General features: G+C 39.3%; 1 pseudogene; it reads right to left on the bottom strand.

The window, feature by feature from the left end:
- LOC149173312 (uncharacterized) overlaps nucleotides 1–25,268 on the bottom strand; it is a 52,482-nt pseudogene extending 27,214 nt beyond the window's left edge.
- Between the last annotated feature and the right edge of the window lie 1,558 nt (nucleotides 25,269–26,826).

Here is a 26,826-nt window from a genome sequence, read left to right as displayed (position 1 = left end):
CTGCAAATCAATGACCTGATCATGTACTAAGTCTCTGATGTAGTGCATATGGATCTCTCTGTGCTTCGTCCGCTGCCACTGCACTGGATCCCTACAAAATTTGAGAGTGCTCTAGTTGTCACACCAGATGACAGTGGGCTGGGGGAACTGGATGCCCAACTCAGTGAGGAAGTGTTGTAGCCACAGAGCCTAAATGGTGATTTTGACTACTCCTCTATACTCGACCTCAGCTGAAGAGAGAGCAATAGCAGCCTGCTTCTTGCTCGACCAACAGATAGAGCCAAACCCTAGACTTAGTGAATATTGGGAGGTGGACTTGCGATCAATGCTATCACAAGCCCAATCAGAATCTGTGAAGCCAAGGAGATTCAATGTAGTGCCTACTGCATAGTGAATCCCGAAGGTGATGTTGCCTTGCACATAATGGAGGATGCGCTTGGCAGCTTTCCAATGTAGCTCATGCAGCTCTTGCATGTATTTGGAAACTTCCCCTACTGCATATGAGAGATCTGGTATGGAGTGGGTGAGGTATAGTAAGCTCCCCACTAGCTATCGGTAGAGAGTACTATCAACTAATGGAGTGTCACCTCCATCCTCAAGGTGGACCCTATATAGAAATGGAGTCGATGCTGGCTTGCAGTCAGTGATATGAAATATCTCGAGGAGATCCCGTGCATACTTAGCCTGAGAGAGTTTGATGCGTGTGGCATCCTGGCTGATCTCAAGACCAAGAAAGAAGTGTAATGGACCCATGTTCGTCATCAAGAACCTATCATACAAGGTCCTCTTGACTGTAGCAATGGCTGAAGCTAAGCTGCCAGTGAACAGGAGATCATCCACATACAAAACTAAGATAAGAAGAGAGTCATGTGTCCTGAGCATGTAAACATTTAGATCAGACTTACATCTTTCAAAGTTTTGTGATAAGAGAAAAGAATCCATTTTCTCATACCAAGCCCTCGAGGCCTGCTTAAGGCCATAGAGAGACTTCTTCAGTCTGCAGGCCAAAGATGAATCCTGAATGAAACCATGTGGCTGCTCCATGTAGATCTCTTCAAATAGGTCTCCGTGAAGAAAGGCATTCTTCACATCCATCTGATGTACTGCCCACCCTTGGGCAACTGCAATGGAAAGTGAAAGACGTATGGAATCCATCTTTGCTACTGAAGCAAAGGTCTCATCATAATCAATGCCATGCACTTGCTGGAAGCTTTTGGCTACTAGCCTGGCTTTCTATCTAGTGATTTTCCCATCTGCAGCACTCTTGGTCATATAGACCCATTTGCATAAGAAAATTTTCCTTCCTGAGGGAAGGGGGACCAGATCCCAAGTCTAGTTCCCGAGGAGGGAATTGTACTTCTCCTCCATGGCAGACTCCCAAGAGGGATTCCCAACAGTGTCAGCATAAGACTGTGGATCAAAAGACTGAACCAAATGACAATGCCGGGATGGCGTTGGTTCAGTGGTAGTGAGGGAAAGAGGAGGCTCAATAAACTCTGAGTTAGTCCTCCACAGATCAGAATTATCCCCCACAAGACCATTTCTAGCAGTTGGGTGCTCTTGTGCATATATCTCACTCAAGCTCCTTTTTCTTTGATTTATGACAGGGGAAGTTGATTCACTGCTGGAAACCCGATATGGGCTTGAATGTGGATCATCATATGCATGCACTGAATTTGTATCTGAAGACTCTGTCTATGCATCTGCATGCTCTACCTCGGCATCTTCATGCTCTGTATTTTCATCTGAGTGTATTGAGTTGTCAGCTCGGTCATGAGGTAGATAAAAGGTGTCTGCATGCGGCAATTGAGGTGCATGCGAGAGACTTTCCTCAAATTGGACGCTTCGCTCAATGATGAGCTTGTCCGTAGAGGAAATCAAGAGTTGGTATCCCTTCACACCATCAGGTTATCCAACAAAGATGCACTCAATGCTCTGTGGATCAAGATATTTCCTCTTTTTAGAGGGGATCCTAGCCCATGCTTGGGAGCCGAAAACACGAAAGTGGGTGACCTCTGGTTTAGTGCCGCTTCAAGCCTCAAAATGGGTCTGATCCTTGATAGATCAATGAAGAGATATGTTCTAGATGTAGTTAGCACAATTAAGTGCTTCAACCCATAGCTTATGAGGTAGTGACTTAGCATGCAGCATGCAGGAAGCCATCTCTTTGAGAGATCGGTTCTTTCTCTCAGCAACTTTGTTTTGCGGCAGAGTGTATGGAACTCTGTGTTGCAACTGTATGCCGGACTCAAGGAAAAGGTTCTAAAGTGTTGTGTTAACATATTCGCCCCCATTTTCTGTATGGAGGGCTTTGATATTTCTCTCTGACTGTGTCTCAACTAGTGCTTTGAAATCTTCAAAGTGCACAAAAACTTCAAATTTGGCCCTGAGAAGATACACCCAAGCATACCATTAGAAATCATAAATAAATGTAAGCACATATCTTGCTTTGTTGATGGAAGGATGAGGAAAAGGCCCCATGAGATCACTATGGATCAGATCTAGTGGAGAGGATGCTTCGTGAGTCTTGCTGGTGTCAAACTTTTCTCTAGGATGTTTGCCAAGGACACACCCTTCACAAAATCCTTTGGAGAAACTGATATTTGGCAAGACTTCCAACATATCATGCTTGCTTAGCTACTGCATATACTTGTAATTTAAGTGACCAAACCTCTTGTGCCAAAGCCTACTACTATCATCAGCATGTGTAATCAATAAAGAGGATTCAGATTCAATAAACTTAGAAAATGTATACAGTCTAGCTCCATTGTTTACCTCACCGGTTTCAATTTTGGAGCTGCTATGTAGGTCATATATGTTCACTACATTTGGAGTGAATTCCACTCTCTTTTTGGTGCCGGAATGAGTGATCTGATAAATTGAAAGCAGTTTTACTGAAATTTTTGGACATGAAGCACATCTTCAAAGCTTCAGTGTAAAAGTTCCACTCTACCTTTTCCGGTGACCACAATAGGTGAGTCATCTCCCATGAGAATGGGAGGTCCTTTGCATGCATCGAAATAGGAATAGACTTCCTTTGCAGCAACCATATGATGTGATGCACCAAAATCTATAATCCATGCATAAGGGGAAGAGTTAATTGCAACTAAAGCATGAAAATTGTTACCTTTCCCGTGTGGTGGATCCTCAGTTTTCTTCTTCGGGCCCTGAGGGATGTGGTCCCCAAGGTTGTGCTTCTGAAGGATTTCTACCATTCGGTCAATTTGTTTCTTCATGCAAGAGGATTTTGGATGGAATCCTCGGTGACAGTAGGTGCATTTGTCTCCTTTCTTCCCTTTCTCATTTCTAGAGCCGGAGGAGTCATTGAAGGGCTTGGTGTACCCTTCCTTCTTTGGACGGGAATGTGCTTTTCCCTTGTCTTTTTGCTGCTGATTTTTCTTATTTGAATCAGATCTATGATTTTTTTTGTGGCTACCGTCATGCACAGCAAGTGCATGCGCTTTTGGAGGTTTGATTTTTCCCATGCCAATTGTTGTAGGGAAAAGTATCTGACTCGGATGACCCTAACCCACTCTAAGGGTGACAATTCCTTAGCAACAACTGTAAAACAAACTACTGAAGGTTTACTTCTTTATGAAAGAAAAAGAGAATGGAGAAAGCACTAACCGTTGCCTTGCGCTTAATGTCGAATCCAAACTCTCCTCTTTAGCCGCTTGCTCCTAGCTCTTTGTCCTTCTGCTCGCCCAACTGCAATGAGATCCTGCAAAACAACAAAGAAGGAAACTACAAGGGGCATGCAATCATAACTGGTTCATGGATTAGTGTAAACCAAACATGCAATCATCACAATATATAATTGAAACAAGAGCACATAGAAGAACCTCAATAGCTTTTATTAATGAAGAAATAAAGGTTCTGAGAATATTACAACCATTGCAGGCTCCAACCCAGCAACACCTCCCAGCAGAAAGAATTGCTCTTCTTCACCTCTCTCAAACAATCACCCAATAACTCAAGAATGAAACCAACAGCATATCATTACTTTGCACAAAATTCCAGCCTCCCTGAGCTCATAGGAGAGAGCTCAATATATAGATGAATTGAGAAAGGATGAGTCAGCTTGCAACTGATGTGTAGCTGCCTTGTGTCCTTTCTCTCTTCAGTTAATCTTTAGTTGATCTTCAGTTCTTGAGTCCACTTGGTGAACCTTGCTTCCACTTGGAGAAACAAAGCCTCTGACTCATCACAAGGCGAAATACCTGATCCAAGTGTCATTTTTGGAAGATTCCAAAGCAATGACTCACTGTGCCACATGTCCAAACTCGCCCAACGCAGGTGGGATTTGTTCTACCTGCTTTGCAACGTAGGTACACCATGGAGCAGTGGTGTTTCAGCGCAGAAGCCTAGTGGAGCACCTGCTTTGATTTCAGGATTGCTTGTTTTTTAGTGTTTTCAGGTGGAGAACTGATCTGAGAGCTGTTGGTTTGCTGACCTTGTTCCTCTAGGGGTAGGAACATCATGTTTAGGGAACTTTGGATCCCTTGGATTATTGACAATTCATGCTTGTTGCTGTAAGGCACAAAATTGTCTATAACACCAATGAGTTTATCTTGCTCAAAAGTGAGGGACTCCATGTACTCTTTGAGACAAAGGCATAGTGTAGGATTTACCTATTGCGAGCCTTACTGAATGAAATGTAGACATAAAGACAGAGTATTTTGGTTCAAGCTTTGACATAATAGAGAGAACTTGGCGACTCTCCTCCCTAGATTTGTCAATTCCACAACCCTTGAGTTGCAACAATAGATCATTATATTTGGTGAAAAAGTCTTGAATTATGTCATAGTTCCGTGGATCCAATGAGAGCAACTCCACTTCGAGCAGATGTCCTTTCATCTCATCCTTTTTCCCATAGATTTCTTCAACCTTTTCCCAAATCTCATTGGGAGTACTGCAAACACATAGATGAAATTTCAACTCTGGGGAGATGCACATGCATATGGATCCGTGGGCCTCATCCATGCAGATGAGGTACTTGGATTTCTCTATGGTTGAAGTGGGTTCCACTTCTGCAACCATGGTAATCTTGTACAACCCTTTCTGATGAAGCTATCGAGCCATTTGGTCCTTCCATTAGTGATAGTTATACAGTGTTAGGATTGATGCTTTGGGAAACTCCATTTTTTTGTCGATCTTCGATCTCCAAGCTATAATAACTGCAAAATAAAGTACTGGTGCACCTTTTATCTAGCAACTTGTGGGCTCTGATACCATGTAAATGTGTTAGAAAACCTGCATAGATGAATATAGCTAGTAAAGGTTGAACACACAGCTTTTCAGAGCAAAAACACTAAAAAAAATCGAAAGAACAAAAAGAATTATTGATTAACAGAAAATAGGTTACAATGCTCATGATATACTACATGAGATTCAACTAATACGCATCACTGGGTGAAGATCCCAAGGTAATGTGGCATAGTGGTGATCAATGAGAGGACTCGACACCTACAATAAGTTTTGGAGAGAACTAGCCAATTGGGGAGTGAAAGGAGGAGCAAACCAGGGAGTAAATCATGCAAAAAGGATCTTACATGTAGTCCCATGCATGCATGGATAGTCAAAGGCGCCAATCTAGTGAAGATTCCAATGTTGAAGCCTTGCATGTCAGTGAATTCTCTAACTAAGTGCCCGCATGTGCTAGTAATGAAGGTCCTAGGTGTGTAGTACCTCCAACATAAGTGTTTTCTCATGGAAATTTTTCTAAGTTCTCAAGTTCTAGTGTTTTGTTGTAGCGACTGCAACATCCTCCAAAATTTTTGTCTATGCTTAATTTCAGAGCCTTCCTTGGTCCTGTACATTTTTTTTGCAAACACTAAGACTCATTTCATGTATCTTTTTGGAGTGTTTTGGTCCCATTTTTTACTTAGGAAAAATGTCATCTTTTTGCATGTGGGTTGTCGCATCAAGCGTGAAAGCTCATTCTGTTGGTTTCAAGGGTTCATATTTGTGCTTATGAGTTGTCCTAACCATATAAAATCTTGTCACACCCATTCACAAAGTTTTGAGCATTGTCGCACAAGTGTCATCACAGTTGTCGTAAAGTGTATCTGTGGTGTCACACTTGTTGTAACTGGTCATAGAGCGATCACACGTAGGAAAATGTATTGTTTATGTGTCATGGATGATCTACGTTGTTGATTCATCAAGTATTCTTAGTGTCAGATCACAGACAAATATTTATCGCTTCACACATCAGTCTCATTGCTCTAACACTTAACCATTTCTGAAGAGGCTTCCCAGCCAAAAACTTGACCTCACCCGACCTGCATGGACTACGCATTGTGCAGTTCCAATCATCTATCTATGACCTTGACCTTTGGTTCTATGCAATGTGCAGTTTCTACCTCCCAGGATTATTGCAATATGTAATTCTTGAGCCCAAGAGACAGCCTTCACCACCAGAATTTTGCAATCCTCTCAGACAACCTGTCCTTAACTACACATTGCACAAACACAAGCCCTAAGCTCTCTCCCTAAGCCTCTGAACTGCATAATTCTATAGTGTACGAACCTCTCTTTCCTATCAGAAATGCACAGAATTTTCCCACAGTGACCATCCCTTCAGCCTTTCCCACTAGATGCCAAAACTGTGCAGATATGTCCCTCAGATCAGCCTGAACTGTGCATTTCACAGTTTCAGGCCTGAAGCCTCAATCCTGGCTGCTAGAAATGTGAACTACTCAGAAGCTCAGCATACCTTGACATCCAAAACTATGTAGTTGGATTTCCTAGTGTCCATTCCCTTAGCCAGACCCCACTATCTCCAGAAAACTGTGCAATCTTTTCCTTCACGCCTCCCTGAGCTGCGCACTACACAGTGTCAGAGCTCAAGCTCTCCCCGTGACTATTGGAACTGTGCATTGTGCAACCATTGATGATCTAGGTGGATATTGGTGGCCACCCGCCTATTCCACTTAGACCCCCACCATTGTTTCTGTTAGCTTTTAAATTTCTTTATTTGTAGGACAATTTACTATTTTTCGCAGTTCTTCAGGTTCTGAACTTCCACAACCGTTTTGAGGCCCTAAACGACGTTTATTGGGAAAATCGGGACCAACATGGGTCTTATACTAATGTTGGTCATTCAAAAGTTGTAGTCCTCATATAGATATTTCTAACGACGTATTGTGAGTGTCAAATGTAGATCGTATGCCAAAATTACGACCCCGGGAAGTTGATGTACCAATTTACCCTAACAGGGCCCATAGTTTGGCGCTTCATCTCCTACGGTTAGGTTTTTGGATGATTAGGGATTTCCATTGTTTCTCAATAATAAATAGACCATTGAGCCTCATTGTAACACAGTTCAGAGGCATGTAGCCACCACATCTCTTCTCAGAGATAAACTACCATCGCTCGAGCTAGTCTTATTTCCATTTTGTTTGTAAGCATATTTTAGTGTTTGATATTAATGAAATCAAGTATTATTTCTACCACATCTTTCTATTTATGGTTATATCTGTAATTTGTTGCGTTCCTGTTTAAATCCAGATCAATGGTATCAAACCACTCTTCTCTTTTTAGGTTTTTCTTTGCATGTCCCCAACGAGGTCAAGATATAAGGAGTTAGGGCTTGATCTGGTTGAAACTTCGACCTCGCAAACCTCGACCACCGCCCATGGGGGAAGAAAATAAAGATGAGGTGGCAAGAGATCCTATCAAAATATTGCTCGAGGAGGCCCTTGAGAAAAAGATGAACATGGTGATGGATAACTTTGCCCAGATCCTTCAACGATTGCCCATCACTGGTGCATCCACATCCAACAGCCACTCTGGAGGAACCACTCCTTTTAAGGTACAAGTAAACTTTGGCATTCCCATATTTGAGGGCCAAATAGATGTAGACACCGTAGATAAATGGTTAAATCTACTAGAAGGATATTTTTCTGTTCATTATTTTTCCAGCCGAGAAAATATTACTTTTGCTCTTCTCAAAGCCACCCCCCACGTCAAGGACTGGTGGGAAACCTACTGTGAGCAGAAGGATGAAAGTACAACCTCACTATTTTCAGTTGCACCCACTTGGAATTCATTTCGGGATACCATCAAAGAGGAGTACTATCCTATCGGGAGCTATAAGGATAAATACATAAAGTGGTCAATGTTCCGGTAGGGAAGGGACCAAGATGTGTCATAGTTTACCAATGTTTTTCATACGCTTCGCACGAAGTTGGGTATCAAGGATTTTGAGAAACATTTGGTACTGAAGTACTGCAGCTGCTGATGAGCCCCAATTTTGGTACAATTCGGGCTCATTTTAGCCTATTCTATTTGCTCAAACCATTCACTTTTTACTGCTTATGCATGCATTTCTTAGTTTATTCATGTTGTTTGTAGGAATAAGGGTAGACACTTTATCTACGTGACTAATGCATTATGATTTCAGGTTTTTTGCATTAAAAGGGAGAAAAGACCACGTGAAAAGGAGACAAGGAGGCAATGAGGTGGCACTGCTGGTTTTTAGAGAGGATGTCCACGGTCTTGGGGACATTCCTCGTGATTCCCACCAAGAACTCCGAGCTCCAATCCATCTTCCCTCCGAGCTTAGAAGCAACCAGCTGTTCTACAGGAACAACAGTTATAAACTGCTCTACAGGAACAGCAGTTATGACCATCCTACAGGATCTGCAGTTGAACTCTAGTTGGACAGCCGAGCTCCTAAAATCAAGGGCACCTGTTGGATAGTCATTTTGGCATAAATACTGAGGCCGTAGCCTTGTAGAGAAGCTTTTTGAACCTTGGCATTACTTTTGTAATTGGAAAGTACGAGCTAGAGCTCAGGTTGTTCCTTTTTGTAAGCCAATTTGGCATGATATCAGATTATGAATAAAGGAGGCAGAGTTTGATCTAGTTCTGAGTTTTCTCAAGGAGCTATAGCTCTCAGGTTAGGGCCCAACCTGAGAGCAATAGATCTCCTCAGTGTTGTAACGTGTTTGCATTTCATTCCAGCACTTTGAATTTGTTTATTTTCACATGCAATTCGGATTTCCAGCTTGTGACTTTAGCAGTTTTCATGAGCATAGATAGGACTAGTTTATGGTGATTTGCTTTCAGTATTTAAGTTTGATAGAAGGATAGATATAATCTCTTGGAGCTCCAGCAAAAACAGGTTGTAAAGGCTCACTGCCATCTCACAGTTAGGGATTGGGGTGTCGTCCATGATCAGCCACCAAAAAGAACAGCAGTCTTCTCATCTCCATGCAAGCTGCAACATAAACGTTTTCATTGAAGATCTATTCATGCATTTTCGACCTCGATTCATACTGCACTTCCACGCATAGGTTTCATTTCTTGTTTTCCATTTCTGATCCATAGGTTTCATGGCACAATAGGTTAATGAATTTCTCGTCTTGATACACAGGTCATTTGTTTCATTTACGCTGCTCTTTCTCAGACCATTTTCTTCTTCTTCTTCTTGATCTATCTGCAAGTTCTATTTAACCTCTGTCTCACTCATTTACCCTTCAACTCCCTCATTTCCCACATAGCTCCATCTCCTTCAACTTTCGTTGGTTCCACCCTTCCAATCATCAAACCATTGCATACACCCTTCCTTCATCTGATCTTCCAGCTCCTGAACCATCATCAGGTCCATCTCCATCCCACTTAGCCTCCCACACCACTCCAACACTCCATCATCTCCCAAAACCTCCACGGCCAATCATCCTGTAGAATTGCACAGCCATCCTGTAGAAAGCAGAGTATCCTGTAGGATCCCCTGCAGACTTCCTGTAGGAGGCCACTCACTCGGTTGCTGAGCTTCTGAATGTGAGGAACCTCTGTGGATGGATGCTAAGGATCCCTAGGGACCTCTCCTAGCCTTCCCAACCTTTCCCACGCCTTCCTTCCTTCTCCATCTCACCTGCACAACCAAACCCTAATTAGCACAAGCTCACAATCATTCCACACACTTAAAGGAAAAATACAAAAACATGTTTTTCATGATGCAAGTAGGTTAGATCCATGCATTTGCACATATTAGAGGTAACAACAACCTTGGTTAAAGTTTCATTCACACTCTTTGCATTGTAGAGGTTAGACTAGTTAAATTAGGGTTTCCTAGGTTTACATGCTTGATTTGCTTTCAGTTCAGTTTGTCAAGTAGAGTAGCTTTCCTTTGAGTTAGCTTTCGTCCATCATTGATAAAGCTTCTTCTGAGAGCCTATAGAAGTTGGCTTGAGCCCTAGCGGACTTGTGCCAGCTGACCAAGTGACAGCTGCGACAAGAGCTAGTACTTGTGCATATAGCACCATCGCTTCCAAGTTTGTACAAACTACCGGGTTGATAAAATGAGAGACAGGAAGCCCCAGGAGTTGTAGCATTATTGCTACAATACTGGAGCTCACCAGCTGCCTACACAGGTACATCCAAGAAGAGATGGAGTTCCTGGACATCTCCTCACTTGACATGGTGTACCGATACGCCGTCAAGATCGAGCAAAAGTTTAAACAAAAGAAGCGAGACTTTGTATCTACGAATCTGAATCAAGGGAAAGGTGCCCCCAAACTGCAGAACAAAGGACAAAGCCAAGGTGGGGTGGCCCAGGATAACTCGCCAAAGCCGCAAGCAAAGAACAAAACTATGAAGCCGAAGAAGGACATGGGAAAGTGGTGTGAGTTCCATAAGAGCTCCACTCACAACACAAGTAAGTGTCAGGCCAAGCAGTCACTGATGGTCGAGCTGAAGTCTTCAGAATCAAATGCATGTTCCGACTCTAAGTTAGAACCTAACAGGGGGAATGAAAAAGGGAAGCAGATTATCGATGCAGATCCCATCACCACCAGTTCCACCATGAAGATCCAGAAGGAGGAACCCGAAGATCTAGAGGAGGAGGAACGCCTATTCCACTCCCAGATGTGGGTAAAGGGTTCCCCGCTATGTTTCATTATCGACAGCGGGAGCCAAAAGAACCTCATTTTGGCAGAGTTCATGAAACGGGTGGGCTTACCGATCACAGCACACCCACAACTGTACGCCATCAAGTGGCTTCACCAAGGACAGGATCTTCACGTGAGCCAGCAGTGTCGCCTTCCATACAGCATCAAGCCTTTCATGGATGAGGTATTATGTGACATTGCTCCCCTTGATGTTTGTGATGTATTATTAGGCCAACCATACTTGTGGAAGTGACATGTTGTGGATGAGTCAAGGCCTCGAATTTTTATTGTTCCTTTGGGAATGTTGGGTTGTGTTATATTCTTTCCATGACTATCCCTCACGTGGGGGGGTTATAGGGGGCATGATAGCTTCCCTTGTACGTTGCGTCAGGCATTGCGGGGCTGGGGGGGCATATGGGGGGTGGCTACCCCCCCCTGTCAGGGGGTATGCAGGGGGGTGGTAGCCCCCTTGCACGCGGTCCGAGGCAGTGCCTAGGGAAAAATGTTTTTTACCCTATATTAGGTGGGGAAACCCACTTATGGTTTTGTGCATGGATTTCACACATGGTTTTGGGCACGATAGTTTTTGGTCCATAGTATTTTGTAGATATGGTCAAGGGAACTACAGTTATGTTATAATCTAGGGTTAATAGATTGGGGGTCATGGATGCTTCGATATATATATATAGATATATATATATATATATATATATATATATATATATCTATATATATATATATATATATATATATATATATATATATATATATATATATATATATATATATATAATGTTGATAGGAACATAATGAAAAATCAATCTGGTAGTCCCAGTTTTGGGATCCATGGGAAAAATCTTTGTGTATATCTGTTTTGTGTTTTATGCTCTCGCCATTGTTTATTTTCTGTTTTTAGAATTTGTATGCAGATAATTTTTGTACGGAGTTAAAACCTACATTTGGTATCAGAGCTATTTTGGCTTCAAAGGGACACCTTTGTTGCTGAGGGGTTTTTTTCTCGGGCCTGTGGTAGACCCTGTTCAGTTGGATATGTGCGGGATCGATTCTTGTGGTGAAAGAAGATGGTGAGCAGTGGAAGGATAGAGATGGAGAAATTTAATGGTCAGAGTTTTGAGTTGTGGAAACTCAAGATGGAGGATCTGTTGGTAGATAAAAATCAGTGGATCGCGGTAGATCTGGGTACTAAACCAACGACAATGTTAGTTGAACATTGGGCGAAGTTGGATTGGAAGACAAAGAGCACAATACGATTGTGTGTCTCATATTCAGTATTTCTGACTGTATCATGGGAAGCTTCATCGAAGGATTTGTGGGACAAGTTAGGGAATTTGTACCAATATAAGTCTCTGGTGAATAAATTGTTCCTACGGAAAAATTTATACAACCTGAGGATGAAATATGGAGACTCGGTGACAGAGCATCTGAACGCATTTAATACTATGGTAAGTAAGTTATTATCTGCCGATATTAAAATTTCAGATGAAGATAAGTGCAATAGTTTGTTGTGTTCTCTACCAGATTCGTGGGATAGTCTGGTTGTTGCAATAGGCAGCGATGTTGATGAAATAGTCTCATCATTATTGTCGGAGGAGAAGAGATGGAAAAATATGGAGGGCCAGAATGGTAATTCCTTATTTGTATGAGGACGGTCCTAGAATAGAAACAAAAATAAGTGCTCGAGTGGGAGATCTAAATCTATAGGGAGATCTAAATATACAGAAAAACCTGTAAAGGTTTGTTGGAAATGCAGAAAGGAAGGGCACTACAAAAGGGACTGCTCCTTCTGCAGAGGTAAAAACCACCCTAGATGAAGGTGGGGATGTGTACTTGGCTTCTTCTTCAAGTACACATGTAAATCATGAGGCATGGTTGATTGAGTCAGGTGCATCCTTTCACATCACTCCCCATAGAGAGTGGTTCTGCGAGTATGAGAAATATGAAGGTGGTGATGTCTTCTTAGGGAATGAAAGGAAGGCTAGAATTGTTGGGCACGGAAAAGTCAAGTTGAAGTTGCAAGATGGAAGGATTAGAGCACTTCCGGGTGTTCTGCATATTCTTGCATTGGCCAGAAATCTGATTTTTGTAAGCAAGTTGGATGATGCAAGTGTAAAAATAGTGTTCAAGAAAGATACCTGCAAGATGGCTCGGGAGCACTGGTATTGATGCGGAGAATTCAGATTGGAACTTTGTACGAGCTTAAAGGTAGCACTTTTATTGATGGGTGCAATAGTTTTGTGGTTCCTGAAAGTGGAGCAGAAAATCTAGTGTTCTCTAGAGAAAAGGCCATGCTATGGCATCAAAGGGCCTTCGAATACTTCATGGTAAAGGTATGGTAAAAGGTATGTCTAATAAGTCTCTTGATTTTGATTTCTGTGAAAATTGTGTATATGGGCAAGAGAATCGGGTGAGTTTCCCCTCTGGTGGTAAGAGGGCGAAACAGATATTAGAGCTTGTGCACAGTGATGTGTTTCAACATGTGTCAGTTCCATCACTGGGTAATTCTGTGAACTATGTGTCATTTATATATGACTTCTCAAGGAATACATGGATATATTTCTTCAAGAAGAAATATGAATTCTTTGACAGGTTTCAAGAATTTAAGGCTCTGGTGGAAAACCATACAAAGAAGAAGATAAAGGTCTTGAGGACAGATAACGGTGGAGAGTTTTGCAAGAAGGAATTTGAAGAGTTCTGTAAGAAGTGTGGTATAGCATGACAGAAGACTACTCCATACACACCTGAGAAAAATGGAGTTGAAGAAAGAATGAACAAGACATTGATGGAAAGGTCAAGAAGCATGCTCAGTGGTGCCGGGTTAGGACAAGAATTCTGTTATAGATCTAACCTGAAAATATATGATAATGGAAATAAACCCAATAAATAACAAGATCGCAATAGATAGAAATGCTTCACTTTATTAATCAAACCCTTAAGGTAGGGCAACACCATACATTCACTCCCTAAGGAAGGAGAACACTCCACAAGCCATATGCCTATTCATATAGTATTCCTTGATATCTCTCAATGGGGAGCTCTAGCCTCTATATAAGACTCATACATACAATATCATGGGTCATTACCATGGTTCCCTCAATACCATCTATCTAATACCATGGGTTGATTACTTTATTGCTAACTACTTGTGGTCCCTTACATGATACAGGTTAACCACCTTATTTATTACTATGGCCCATCCCATTATTACATTATTCCCTTGGGTACTTCCCTTTGTACCCCATATTATCCCCTCTAGGTATACTAAATTCCACCCCCCTTAACATGTTTCGTCTCCGAAACATGGGAAGAACACAAATAATAAGATCTACTCAAAAGAGTAGTCCATTGGTACCATGCATGTGCATCTATCCATCCAAGAGAAAGGTGAACCCTCGATCTCACTGGTGCCTCGCTTGCTTGAGATGGAATCTGACCCTCGCGGCTCTTCTGTGTTGATGTGTAGTAGGTGGATCATCGCTCCTCTCTATCTGTCATGCCGGGGTTGTTGTCTTTGTGGCTAATTTGTTGCCATCCTGTTGGTTGTTTTCTTGTGGGGTGATGTGGGTGGTGATATGCTAAAGTTTTAACCAACAGTGTATCTTTATTTAATTCACCACCTAATGGAGCTTGAGTGGTATTTGGTACATGTTGTGGTGCCTGCTGTTGTTTCTTATATTCCAATATTACTTCAACCACTAAGTCCTCATCTGATGTATCAGTACCTGTAACATTTTCTACTTCAGCCTCTGTTTGTGTTTGATTGTCAACCATCAAAGGCTCATCATCTAATGTGTAAGTGTCATTAGAGCTTTGTGCTTCTGCCTCCATAGTCTCTGCTTGGGTCTTAATGGAAATATCCTGCAATGTAATTTTTTTCTTTTTATACCAGAGCTTCAGGAATTTCTTCTGCACATTAATATTGACAGTACCCACAGATTCCATCCAAGGATATCCTAAAACAACATCCATGTTATCCATATCTGAATTATAAAAATCACAATGCAACACATACTTATCCATCGAAAGCTTCAAATATTTATAAAATTGCACATCCTCATCATTAACCTGTGTGTTTTCAATGTGTTTTGCTGACACTTGATTTTTTTTTGCCAAATTGACATTTATGAGATTTTGCTTGCAACTAGGATTTATAGACACAATGATCTTCTCCTTCTGAATCAGTCCATGAACCTGCAATAAGGAGATACCTATAGAAAGTAACCCTTTAGGTTTCTTGGTTTCCTTCTTTCCTGTAAAATTATAATCTTTGCTAGGTTGTGTGCTTGTATGTCTGAGCTTAGTAAGAGGTCCCCAAAATTAGATTTAGGGTTAAAGTGGTCACAAAAGGATTTTTCGAACATTTGCCAAGTAACTGTCCTTAGATAGCGTTTAGAATGCCCCTGCCACCATTGCCATGTTGCGTGGTCCAAGTACATGCTTCCCACACTCAGCGGAGTCGCATCATCTCTAAAGTGATTCAATGTGAAATATTTCTCCATTTGTGCTAGCCATGTGGCCGGATGAGAGCCATTAAATTTATACAAGTCCCTCCAATTCTGATCTAGGCCCACCATCACAAAAAAATTTGGCAAAAAATTGAAATGGCCACAATTATGTCAATATTGCTCAAAATCCCTATTATGACCTGTTTTCAGAAATGGAACAACCATTCTGCATCTTCCAATGTGGTAGAAATCCCGATCTAGACATTGGAATTTCAGATCCACACTGCAACTGTCCCGTCGTCACAAAAAATTTATGAAAAAATCACTGATTTTAAATCAGCGATATCTCCCTCATTCGGACTCCGATTCGACTGATTTTTTTTTTTTAACTTGGGTATTTTTTCACAAAAAATCTAGATATGCAATTATATTCTTTAGATTTTTCACCATAACGTACAAATCTACTCCACAAACTTGTCGCCTCGAAAAAGTTTTGCAACCCAACTGATTTTTAAATTAGCAATATCTCCCTCATCCCGACTCTGATTCGGTTGATTTTTTTTTTTCAAATTGAGTATTTTTTCAAAAAAAACTCAGATCTACAATTAGATTCTACATATTTTGCACCAAAACATACAGATCTGATCTGCAATCTCGCTACCAAAAAATTCCTGCAAAAATTTAAAAAAAATTCGCCACTTTGCCTGAGAAAGTGCTCTGATACCACTTGTTATGAATCTAACCCAAAAATATACGATAATGGAAATAAACCCAATAAAACAAAAAAATTGAAACAGATAGAAATGCTTCACTTTATTAATAAAACCCTTAAGGTAGGGCAACACCATACATTCACTCCTTAAGGAAGGAGAACACTCCACAAGCCATATGCCTGTTCATATAATATTCCTTGAAATTTCTCAGTGGGGAGTCTCTAGCCTCTATATAGGCCTCATACATACAATACCATGGGTTATTACCAGGGTTCCCTCAATACCATCTATCTAATACCATGATCTGATTACCTTATTGCTAACTACTTGGGGTCCCTTACATGATACAGGTTAACCACCTTATTTATTACTATGGCCCATCCTATTATTACATTATTCCCTTGGATACCTCCCTTTGTACCCCATATTATCCCTCCTAGGTATACTACAATTCTGGGTAGAGGCGGTGGGAACTACATATTACCTGGTCAACAGATCACCATCATCAGCGTTGGAGGACAAGACTCCACAAGAGGTATGGATTTGTAAGAAACCTTCTCTTTCACATCTGAGGGTATTTGGATGTGATGCATATGTACATGTTCCAAAGGAGAAAATAACAAAGTTGGATAGTAAATCTAAAAAGTGCATCTTTATTGGGTATAAGGATGGTTTAAAAGGTTATAAGATTTGGAACCCAGAAACAAGGAAGGTTGTGTACAACCGAGATGTGGTGTTTAAAGAGGTGAAAGATGTTATTAAACATGAAGTCCTACCAAAGTAACCTGAGAAGATAGTGTTTGAGCTAAAGGAGGAAGAATCAGACACTACAGTAAAAGAGGAATTAGAAGATGAAGAGCCACAAACTCTGGTTGTGAGAAGATCAGTTTGAGAAAGAAGGCAACCAAAAAGGTATAGTCTATTTGCTTTCTATTCAAATGTTTCTTTATCTATTACTAATGATGATCCTAGAACTATGAATGAAGCAACAAATTTAGAGGACGACAAACTCTGAAAAGAAGCCATGGTTGATGAAATGGCATCTTTGCACAAAAATGAGGCTTGGGATCTAGTGGAGTTGTCGGCTAGGAGGAAACCCATTGGCAGCAAATGTGTGTTCAAGAAGAAGATGAATGCAGAAGGAAAGGTGGAGAAATACAAAGCTTGGTTGGTAGCAAAAGGTTATTCCCAGGTGTTAGGAATTGATTTTGTTGATATTGTTTCTCTTGTTGCCAAGGTAGCTTCTATTAGATTACTTTAATCTGTTGGTACTGCTTTTGATTTTGAGGTAGAATAGATGGATGTGAAGACAATATTTCTTCATGGGGATCTAGAAGAAGAGATCTACATGAAGCAACCTAAAGTATTTGCGGTGAAGGGTAAGAAAGATATGGTATGCAAGTTTAAAAAGTCTTTGTATGGGTTAAGACAGTCACCAAGGATGTGGTATTAGAAATTTGATACATTTTTATTGTAACTTGGCTTCACCAGAAGCAAAGAAGATCACTGTGTGTATGGTGATAGTGTTATTTATCTGGTCTTGTATGTGGATGATATGTTTCTGGTTGGAAATGACAACGAAATTATCCAAGATTTGAAGACCCAATTGTCCTCCAAATTTGACATGAAATATCTTGGTGCTACAAACTATATTTTGGGCATGGAAATTAAATGCAACTGGGAAAAGAGGAAGATCTGCTTAAACCAAAGGAAGTATGTCGAGACAATACTGGAAAGGAGGATAGTAAATCAATGAAGGTTCCTATTCCTGTAGGTGTAAATTTATTTGTTGAATAGTGTCCCAAGACACAAGAAGAGGAAGAAGACATGTCTTGTGTTCCATGTGCAAGTGAAGTCAGTAGCCTGATGTATTAAATGGTCTATACTAGACCAGACAATGCACACGCAGTGGAAGTATTGAGCAGGTTTATGTCAAAACTAGGGAAGGAGCATTGGACAACAGTGAAATAGGCTTTCAGCTATTTGCGTGGCGCTAGTGATTATGGTTTGTGCTACCAAGGAAGACCAGGATAGGATAGAGTTTTGGACATCCATGGCTTTGTTGATGCAAACTGGGTTGGAGATCTGGATCTGAGAAGATATACAAGTGCGTATGTGTTTAACCTATTTGGAGGTGCAGTCAGTTGGATGACTAAGAGACAATTTATTGTGGCACTTTCAACTACAGAGGCAGGATACATGGAAGCCACTCATGCAAGCAAGGAAGTAGTTTGGTTGTAGAGATTATGTTCAAGTATGGGGTTAGCACAACGAGCTATAAGGATAGTTCGTGACGGCCAAAGTGCAATTTTCTTGGCAAAGAACCCTTATTATTATTCAAAGACAAAGCACATTGATGTTCAGTATCACTTTGTGAGGGATATGGTTGAGGAAAAAAAGGTGTTTCTAGTAAAGGTGAACACTTTGAAGAATACTGCTGATGCATTGACAAATTCTATGAGCACTGAGAAGTTCTCTTGGTGTAGAGAAAAAATGGGCATTATAGGGCTAGATCAATGACTAAGTTCTCCTCTGGCCCCATGTGGAAATAAAACAACAAGTGGGAGAATGTTGGGTTGTGATATATTCTTTCCACGACAAGCCCTCGCGCCCTACTAAATTCTTAAGAATAAAAACTTACTACCAAAATCAATAATGTAAATGGCTTAGTGTTAATATATTGCTGCAAAATGTCCAAATTAGTAATGAAGCTTTGTATCGTCATCCAAAAAATTGGTTTAGTATGATGGAGGTTTCTATGGTGGGGTTGATAAGCTTGACGACACGTTGCAACCAAACTTTTAAAATAACTTCCATGCTATATTTTCTTGGAACTGCCTAACTGGCCATTTGCTGTTTTTTATTTTCTTACAACTTTCGAGAGCCTAAAAAATCTACACCTTCGCAATTTTCCATTTTTTCTTGATGATATAACATTCATTCAAAAATGACAGAGTGCTAGACGTGAGAATGTGTTGATATTTCTTTTCACAATCCCCATCCTTCTTCAACCACATTTCTATTTTCTTTTGATAATTGATATCACGCAACCGAAGAAATTCTCCACACCTTTTTTCATCTCATCAAATCATCTAAGAGAGAATCACTATACACCACATTTCCTGTTAGTGGAAGACAATTTTTTTCGCATCGGAAAATCGTTGTACGTAGCATTTTCTGTTAATGGAAGACTACTAATTGTCTTGTGGACGACCACCAAGTCAGCACATGTATCTTTTCAATATATCATTTTTATTGAATTCATAGAGCACACCCACGAATTTTCCCACACTTTCTTCATTTCTCTACCGAATTGTCACCCTTTCTATCGAATCTTTCAATTATTTCACATTGGCTTCTCATCAAATTTACAGTCTATTCATATCTTTGCGCACCCCATTCGACATTTTTTTATTGTCTTTCAATTTTTCCTTTTCTAGATAATGTGTCAATTATTTCACATTGACTTCTCCTAGAATTTACAGTGTCTTGGTGTATATCAAATAATTTCATATCTATGCCGCACTTCATACACTAATTTCTAATTATCATTCAATTTTCCTGTTGATTTCCCTTTTCATAGTGTCTTCCACCGAATCCCTATAACACATCATCAATTAAATAAAATAAAGGTCCCCTAAGTGTTGTGTGGATTTTGGAGTAAATGTGTCCTAAAATCCACTATATTCCAAGGTTGTTGTTGCTTGCACAAACCAACAAGCAAATGATTAGAAAGAAACAAAGGAAAATAAATGAGCAAAGTAACTACGTCTAAGAAAGTTCATGAGTTACAATGTTAGAATAAATATAACAAGAAAATGAAGGTTGGGCAGCAATACATCTCTTTATTTCTTGACTGAAATAGTTACAACATCAACCAAAGACACTAAACAGAGTTGAATCAGACAATGCACCCTATGACTCTCCTAAAAGAAGAACCCTTTTCTTCGTGTTTTTTCAAGAATGATCTCTCCTCAAGAAGTTCCTTGAAAACTATCTAATGGTGAGCTCCAAAACCACAAAGAAATTCTAATTATGAGACAATTTGGCAACATAACCTTGTTATGAACTTTTCTCTTCTAATGCTCCCATTTGATGTGATGTTTACAGTCCCAAGCTCATGAATTTCCTCCCCTTGGCTCATTGATGATATTTTATCCTTGAGTGAGTTTGTGGGAGACAAGATGAGTTCTTTGGAGGCTCCTTAACTCCACTTTAATGGTTTAGAGGCTTGATATTGAGCTCTTTGACCTTGTCCTTTCACTTGGTGGTTTTCCATTTATAATGATTTGTCTTGCGATATATTGAGATGTTACTTTCATGGTTCCATGTGACTATCAATGAAACAACCATAGTGCTCCATGAAAAACTGTGTAAGTGACTTTGTGCAATTTAATTTAATAAATGGTAAAGTTAGGAACATTTATGTTTTCTTGAATTTTGATGTTTTCCAACAATCAGTAGTGCATCCACATAAGCTATTTTTTGGTATTGAGTGCCCTTGCTAGTTATTTGAGTGCACAATTTTTCAATTATAACACTAACACTATTAAGTAGGAGTCTAACAACAACTGGTTAAACATTACAAATTGTGTTTTATTGATCTGCATAAAACCACCACTCTAGATTTACATGAATCTGCACAAAATCATGATTTGAGATTTACAAGAATCTACATGACTATTTCTTTCATAGCTATGTGAATCCATAGAAAGTGACCTTTCCTCAAAGAATGACAGAAGGAAACATCAAAATCCTATTAGAATCAAGTATGAGTTTTCCTAGCTGCCCTCCAGCTCCCACACACTTAAAGGAAGTTGCTTGGAGCCTCTAGAGGACTTCTCATGTATCCCACAAGTATGAGGAGAACACAATGGCATCCAAGCTCATTAAATAAACCAAAAAACATGAGAGCGCTGATAATTCTTATAAATAGGAACCTTGGGGTAAGACATAGCAACATGAGAAGAAATCCACCACAACTATGAAATATTCATAGCATTTTTTTGTAATTTGTGAGCATCCACCATTAGAGTTTTTTCACTACTTGAGGAGAGATCTTACAAGAGGAGGAAGTAAAATCTCCCATTAGAATATAGTAGGGGGATTCCCTAGCCCAACATCTTCCTTTGTGTCTCCTAGTATACGGGTTGTCTTCCTCCATTGATAATACAAAGTAATTTCTTATCATTATCTATTTTGTTTCTAGTTCTTGTATATTTATGATTTAATTGTTAATTAATGATTAAATGTATCATTGTTTCTATTTATTTTGTTTCCCTTTAATCCTAACCATCTATATTGAATAATGTATGTAGGAACAAAATATTAATCATATGGAATTTGGCTCACTCATTCAACAAAATTCACACCACAATATGTTTTCCAGGAGAAAATATCTCTAAAAACCTATTAACATGTTTTCTTTTCTATACTTGTAAATGTGCAAATAAGGAGTACCCTAAATATTTATTCATATCAATTTATGTTTTTTTTTAGTTTTGAAAAATTTTAGATGATTTTTATTTTTGGTTGAATTTCACACATAGATAGGCTTTCATGGATGATATTGAAGTAAAATTTGATAACAAAATTCAACAAGAAGGCTATTGCATTTGTTAAAAGTGAAAATGTTGTGGGAATGGGAAGAAAGCTTTTGATATTGCAAGGCAGTTGTGAATTAGGTATGGGATTTATTGTTTTGGATTCCAATTGGGTAAAAAATATTCTTGTTTATGTATTTTAATATTTCCTTATTTTATCGATTAAATATAGGTATAAGTGATCTAGATATTAAGGACTAAGATCCAAGAGGCTTGAATTTTGAGAGGAGAGGAGAGAAAACATATAGGTCCACCATGAAATTAATCACAAAAAATGAAAGCACTAAATATGTCACAAAAAGGAGAGAGAAATAATTGTAGGAGAAGGATTCCATTAAGAAGAACCATTACATGCAATGAGGCCGATTTTGGGGCCTCTCCTTCCCAACATTTACTATTTCTTTAAAGGTTTCTTGTTCATAAATTCAACTTTGATTAGGTTTGAACCTATCCGTTACATATCAATCAAGTTCCCTTTTACTTAAAAATATGACTTTATGACTTATACATCTAAACTTAGACTATAAGCCTTGGAAAACGATTGTCCCCATCATTCACCCACGCTAGAAAAAAGAGGGACTCCATTATGTTTAATCTATCATCATGATTACAATATGCTATGAGCGAATGAAGAGAAGGGTTTTGCATGGTTAACCCATAATTGTCGGTTTATGGTGGACTCATAACCATCATGATTATAGTGTGCCAAGTGCCAATGAAGAGAAGGTTTTTGTGTGGTTAACCCATAATCATGGGTTTGTGGATGATCTATAGATGAGTTGGCAAGGAAATCTTAGAGAAGTGTTTTGTATGGTTTATCCATAAATGGGGGTTTGTGGATGACCCATAATCTTGATTTTTTGTTTTTGCAATGTAGCTCTCTGATGCAACTTTGATGATAAGCTTTATTATACGTAATGAAATAAAAGTTTGCCGAAGATCCATTTGAAGTATTGAAGATAACTTTCCATTGATGTAAGATATTTTCTCTGTAATGATCTTTGGAGTGATAAAATCACTCCTGGAACTTAAGGTACATGTGGCTATACTACTTTACAAACATATGCAACTTCAATCAATGATATCTTTCAAACTAAGAAACAAATCAAATTCCATGAAAAATCCATTTAAGCTTAAAAAAAATAAAATAAAAAAAATGAGCAATTCTACATACTTTGAAATGGAGGTCATAGTACTTGCATGAGGCTCATTGAATATTTCTCCTATACATATATTTTTAAGCTATGTCATGGTTATATAAAAAAGAAACCACTTTGAATGTGAGAACACTAATTGCAAAGGGCCATAAAAGGATGCCAAGATTTGTAGAACAAGATGGGTTGTCGTAGAGGTCATGAAACCTTTGTGTTGTAGACAAATTGATGTAGTGAATCCAAGTAAGGATGCTTCTACAATGGTGAATGAATGTTCAAGGGTAGAAAACATTGTAATGCTATCATTGTGTATGACATATAATTTCATTAGGGACAATTTAGTTCTTGTAAAAAAACTATCATGCAATTGAAAAAGAATAGTGTCAAGCTTATTTTGCACAAAATATATATTGTATGGTTTATGGCACAAAATGGTCATCTTTAAGTTGATTGTTGATTCCCCGAATATTTGGGAATCGGAGGGACATGATCAGGGTCAATTTTCCCGAATATTCAGGGATCGGACGAACATGGGTGCAGTCAATTTTTTTACCGTGCCCATGTCCGTCCGATTCCCAAATATTCGGGGAATCAGCAATCGATTTAAGCTCAGAGGCACAGAATAGATCTTTTTAGTACAATAAACAATCTATTGTAACCAACTTGGAATGAGAATGCGTTATTTGAAAGAACCGTGGTGAACATGAAGAAAGTACTAAAAGTAAATTAAACTACCTAACAATAAAATCAATAGTATGAAGACCAAGTTCTTCTCTGCATTTGCTTAATGGAGTCATTTTGTTAGCACCCAAGAAAGTGAAGGATAGAAGAATCTAATGGAGCTTGAAGAGAGTCTTTAAAAAGAGGAAAAGCTTATTAATTTTTTACAACGGATTCAATAATGAGAAGACATGTTTAAACGTGCTTTCAAAAATCAGTGTAAAAATATTTCAGTATTTCCAGAAAACTTTAGGCTTTAAAACGTTGAATGGCCCACCTCCACAAAAAATGAAGCCAATCGTTACAGGACCTCCTTAAACGTACCACCAAAATTTACGAGTGGAGAAGTCCTGTAAATAAAATCTTGCAAACAATTTCTTTCTAATAGAAAATTTCACTTTGAAACGTTCCATATAGTGGAGTTGCATATCATCACCTCACGAGAACGTTCGATTCATTTCTGTTTAGTGTTGTTGTTGGAAGTGAGTTTGCATGGTTATAAATCAAATGGCTGCTTTTTCGTGGGAAAGAGTCAGTGGAGGTACTTCCCCCACTAATCTGTTGTTTTCCAAGTTTAACAAGTCAATTTTCCTAGAGAGGTGGCCCACTGAAGAGGGAAAACGTCCAGTAAGATGATTATTGGCTAAATCTAACTGTCGTAGGGCAGAACAATTAGTAAGCGTAGTAAGAATGGGCAAGTTTGTAGTGTTGTTGCTAACCAGTTGATTGTAATCTAAGAAGAATATTTGAAGCTCTGTCAACATACCCAACCCGATTGGCATCATTCCGCGGAGTTGGTTACCGGATAAGTCAAGCACTTGAAGGTTCGTACAATTGAAAAGGGAAGCAGGAATGTTGCTACTCAACTGATTACATCCCAGATCGAGTTGAGTCAAGCGCATGCTCTTGCGGCACAACTCCACGGGAATATGGCCACTCAACTAGTTACGAGCGATATCCAATATTCAAAGATTGGTGAAGTAGAAAATGAAGATGGAATTTGTCCTGTCAGATGGTTGTCACCCACAAGTATTTCCGAATTGAGAGTTACACTCCCGAGAGAGTACGCTTCCGTGAAGGTTGTTGATATATTCCCCAAGCAGGTGGGGATTCTAGCCGTCAAGTTGTTATACTGTAAGCCTAATAATTGTAACTTGGGGAGATCACACATTAGTTCATAGGGAATGTTCCCTAAGAGATTGTTAGGGCCCATTGAGAGAGTCAATAAACTACGACAGCGGGAAAGAGTGGGCGGAATAGAACCTTGGAGTTGATTCCAATAAAGGTAAAGCTTCTTTAAGCAAAACAAATTTCCGAATTGATAGGAAATGTGGCCATGAAAACTGTTATTGCTAACATCAAGTCTTCGAAGAAAGGAGAGATTGCCGAGAAGAGGAGAGATTGTACCTTGCAATTCCATGGATGAAACATCGAGTGAAACCACTCTCTGTCTGTGGCGACTGCATATGACACCTATCCACTCGCAGAAGGAAACATTCTGTTTCCATGTAGTGGTTATATTTTGAGATGGATGGTTGGTGATTGCAAAGAGAAATGCAAGGAGAGCCTCTTCATTGGAAGCATTGCCGTGATGAGCATGCCGATGGTTTGACAACCGAAGGGTGGAATAAAATATGGAGGGACTGAGAAAAACACTGATAAAAGAAGAGAGGAAGAGTAAAGCCCCAAAAAGAGAAGGAACGTTACAGATCTCCATCTTCTTCTGCTCTTAACGAAATGGGAATGGTTTGAGTTTCTTGGTTCATTTATAAAAATTCTAACGATATTGCGTGGTGATAAGGATGAGAAATAAAAACGTAACAAAGACGGAAGAAATCTTTGTAAGATGTTGGGTGGGTGGGCTAATTTTCCAAATCAAAACAAAACACCGTAATCAAAATATGCTTAACGCCAACCAATTTTTTTTTAAACAAATTTAGTTAAAAAAATTTGATCGAATTTTTGGGTTTGGAATTTAAGGAGGTGACAAATTTGACTGTTTGAGTAGCCGAAATCCGTGTACCGGAAAATTCCAAACTGTTGCCTTGTTAGTGGTTTCCATCAGGCCTAGTTTGACCAAAACTTTGACTGTGAATATATTAAGCATACAAATTCTAATTTGAGTGTCATTCACGTCTCTGGAATCAATAGGACAAGCACTATGATCTGGTCTTGGTTTCACTTCAATCTAGAATATTTTATTTTTGAGATTTTCCAAAGCCACTTTTGAATTCTAAGCATTTCTAGAGCCACTTGGATCATTCCTCCCCACTAAGGATATTTTAGTCCTCCAAAAGCATGAACATAATGTGAAACTACTGTATTACATTGTCTGCACCATTAGTGTCCTGACAAGTCACACTTGCTTCTCCTTCACCCTTGTTCTTCAAAGATATAAGTGATGAGCCAACACCTGAATCCTTTGCAAACATGTAGTACAATCTTTGCAAACTACATGTTCAATTACATGACCTATCATGACCTAAGCATCCCCATACTTGCCAAGAGTTTATAAGACACACTCTTTGATCAAGTTTACATCAGAAGAGAAACTAATACCCCAAATACTAACAAGAAGAGAAAAACATCATCGTTTCTTTAAGAAGTGATGGAAAACATATCATCATTTTTACAATTTGAATTGCAACACATGATTTAGAAAATGCGGCCATGAAAAGATACCATATCTAATAAAACATCTCTCACTCATCAAAATGAATGATTCATCTCCCTGTGGCAGATTCACTTGTTGAAAATCTTCACCAATTGGTTCTTGCATGGGTTCTTTGTAGTTGAGATGCTACTCTATATGGAGCCTCCAACATGTGGCTCTTTGATGTCCACCTATGTTGCAACATTTGAATTTTTTTTTCTTCCTCTAGACTAGCTTAAACTTATTATTTACCTAATGTGAAGAAGGCCCTTCACACCTCATCCTCTTTCTTGTTGCCATTCTCTTCCATCACTCAACAACCACGTGGTTATGAACCATGTGGTTATGCAAGCCGAAAAATCTACGTGGGTGCATAACCACATAAACTACATGGGTTTCTACGCCATGATTTCTAATCATCGTTAACAATATGCTTGTAATCAAAATGTACTCTAGAATACTTAGACTTTTTATACCTTTCTTGATTGTCTCTAGTGCGATCCTGGCAATGATAGATTTCCTTAACTCTTCCTCTATAATGTGCATTGTCATGTGAGGATTGTGACGTATTCCAATCTTCCTCTTCCTTTGATGGCTTTGACAATGTCTTGAAGTTTTTTCT

Source organism: Pinus tabuliformis, chromosome 4_2, assembly GCF_031772625.1.
Source record: "Pinus tabuliformis cultivar Carrire ecotype Pingquan chromosome 4_2, CPIR1, whole genome shotgun sequence".
NCBI lineage: Eukaryota > Viridiplantae > Streptophyta > Pinopsida > Pinales > Pinaceae > Pinus > Pinus tabuliformis.
Note: the sequence above shows the minus strand (reverse complement) of the source record. Positions and strands in the feature narration are given on the sequence as shown.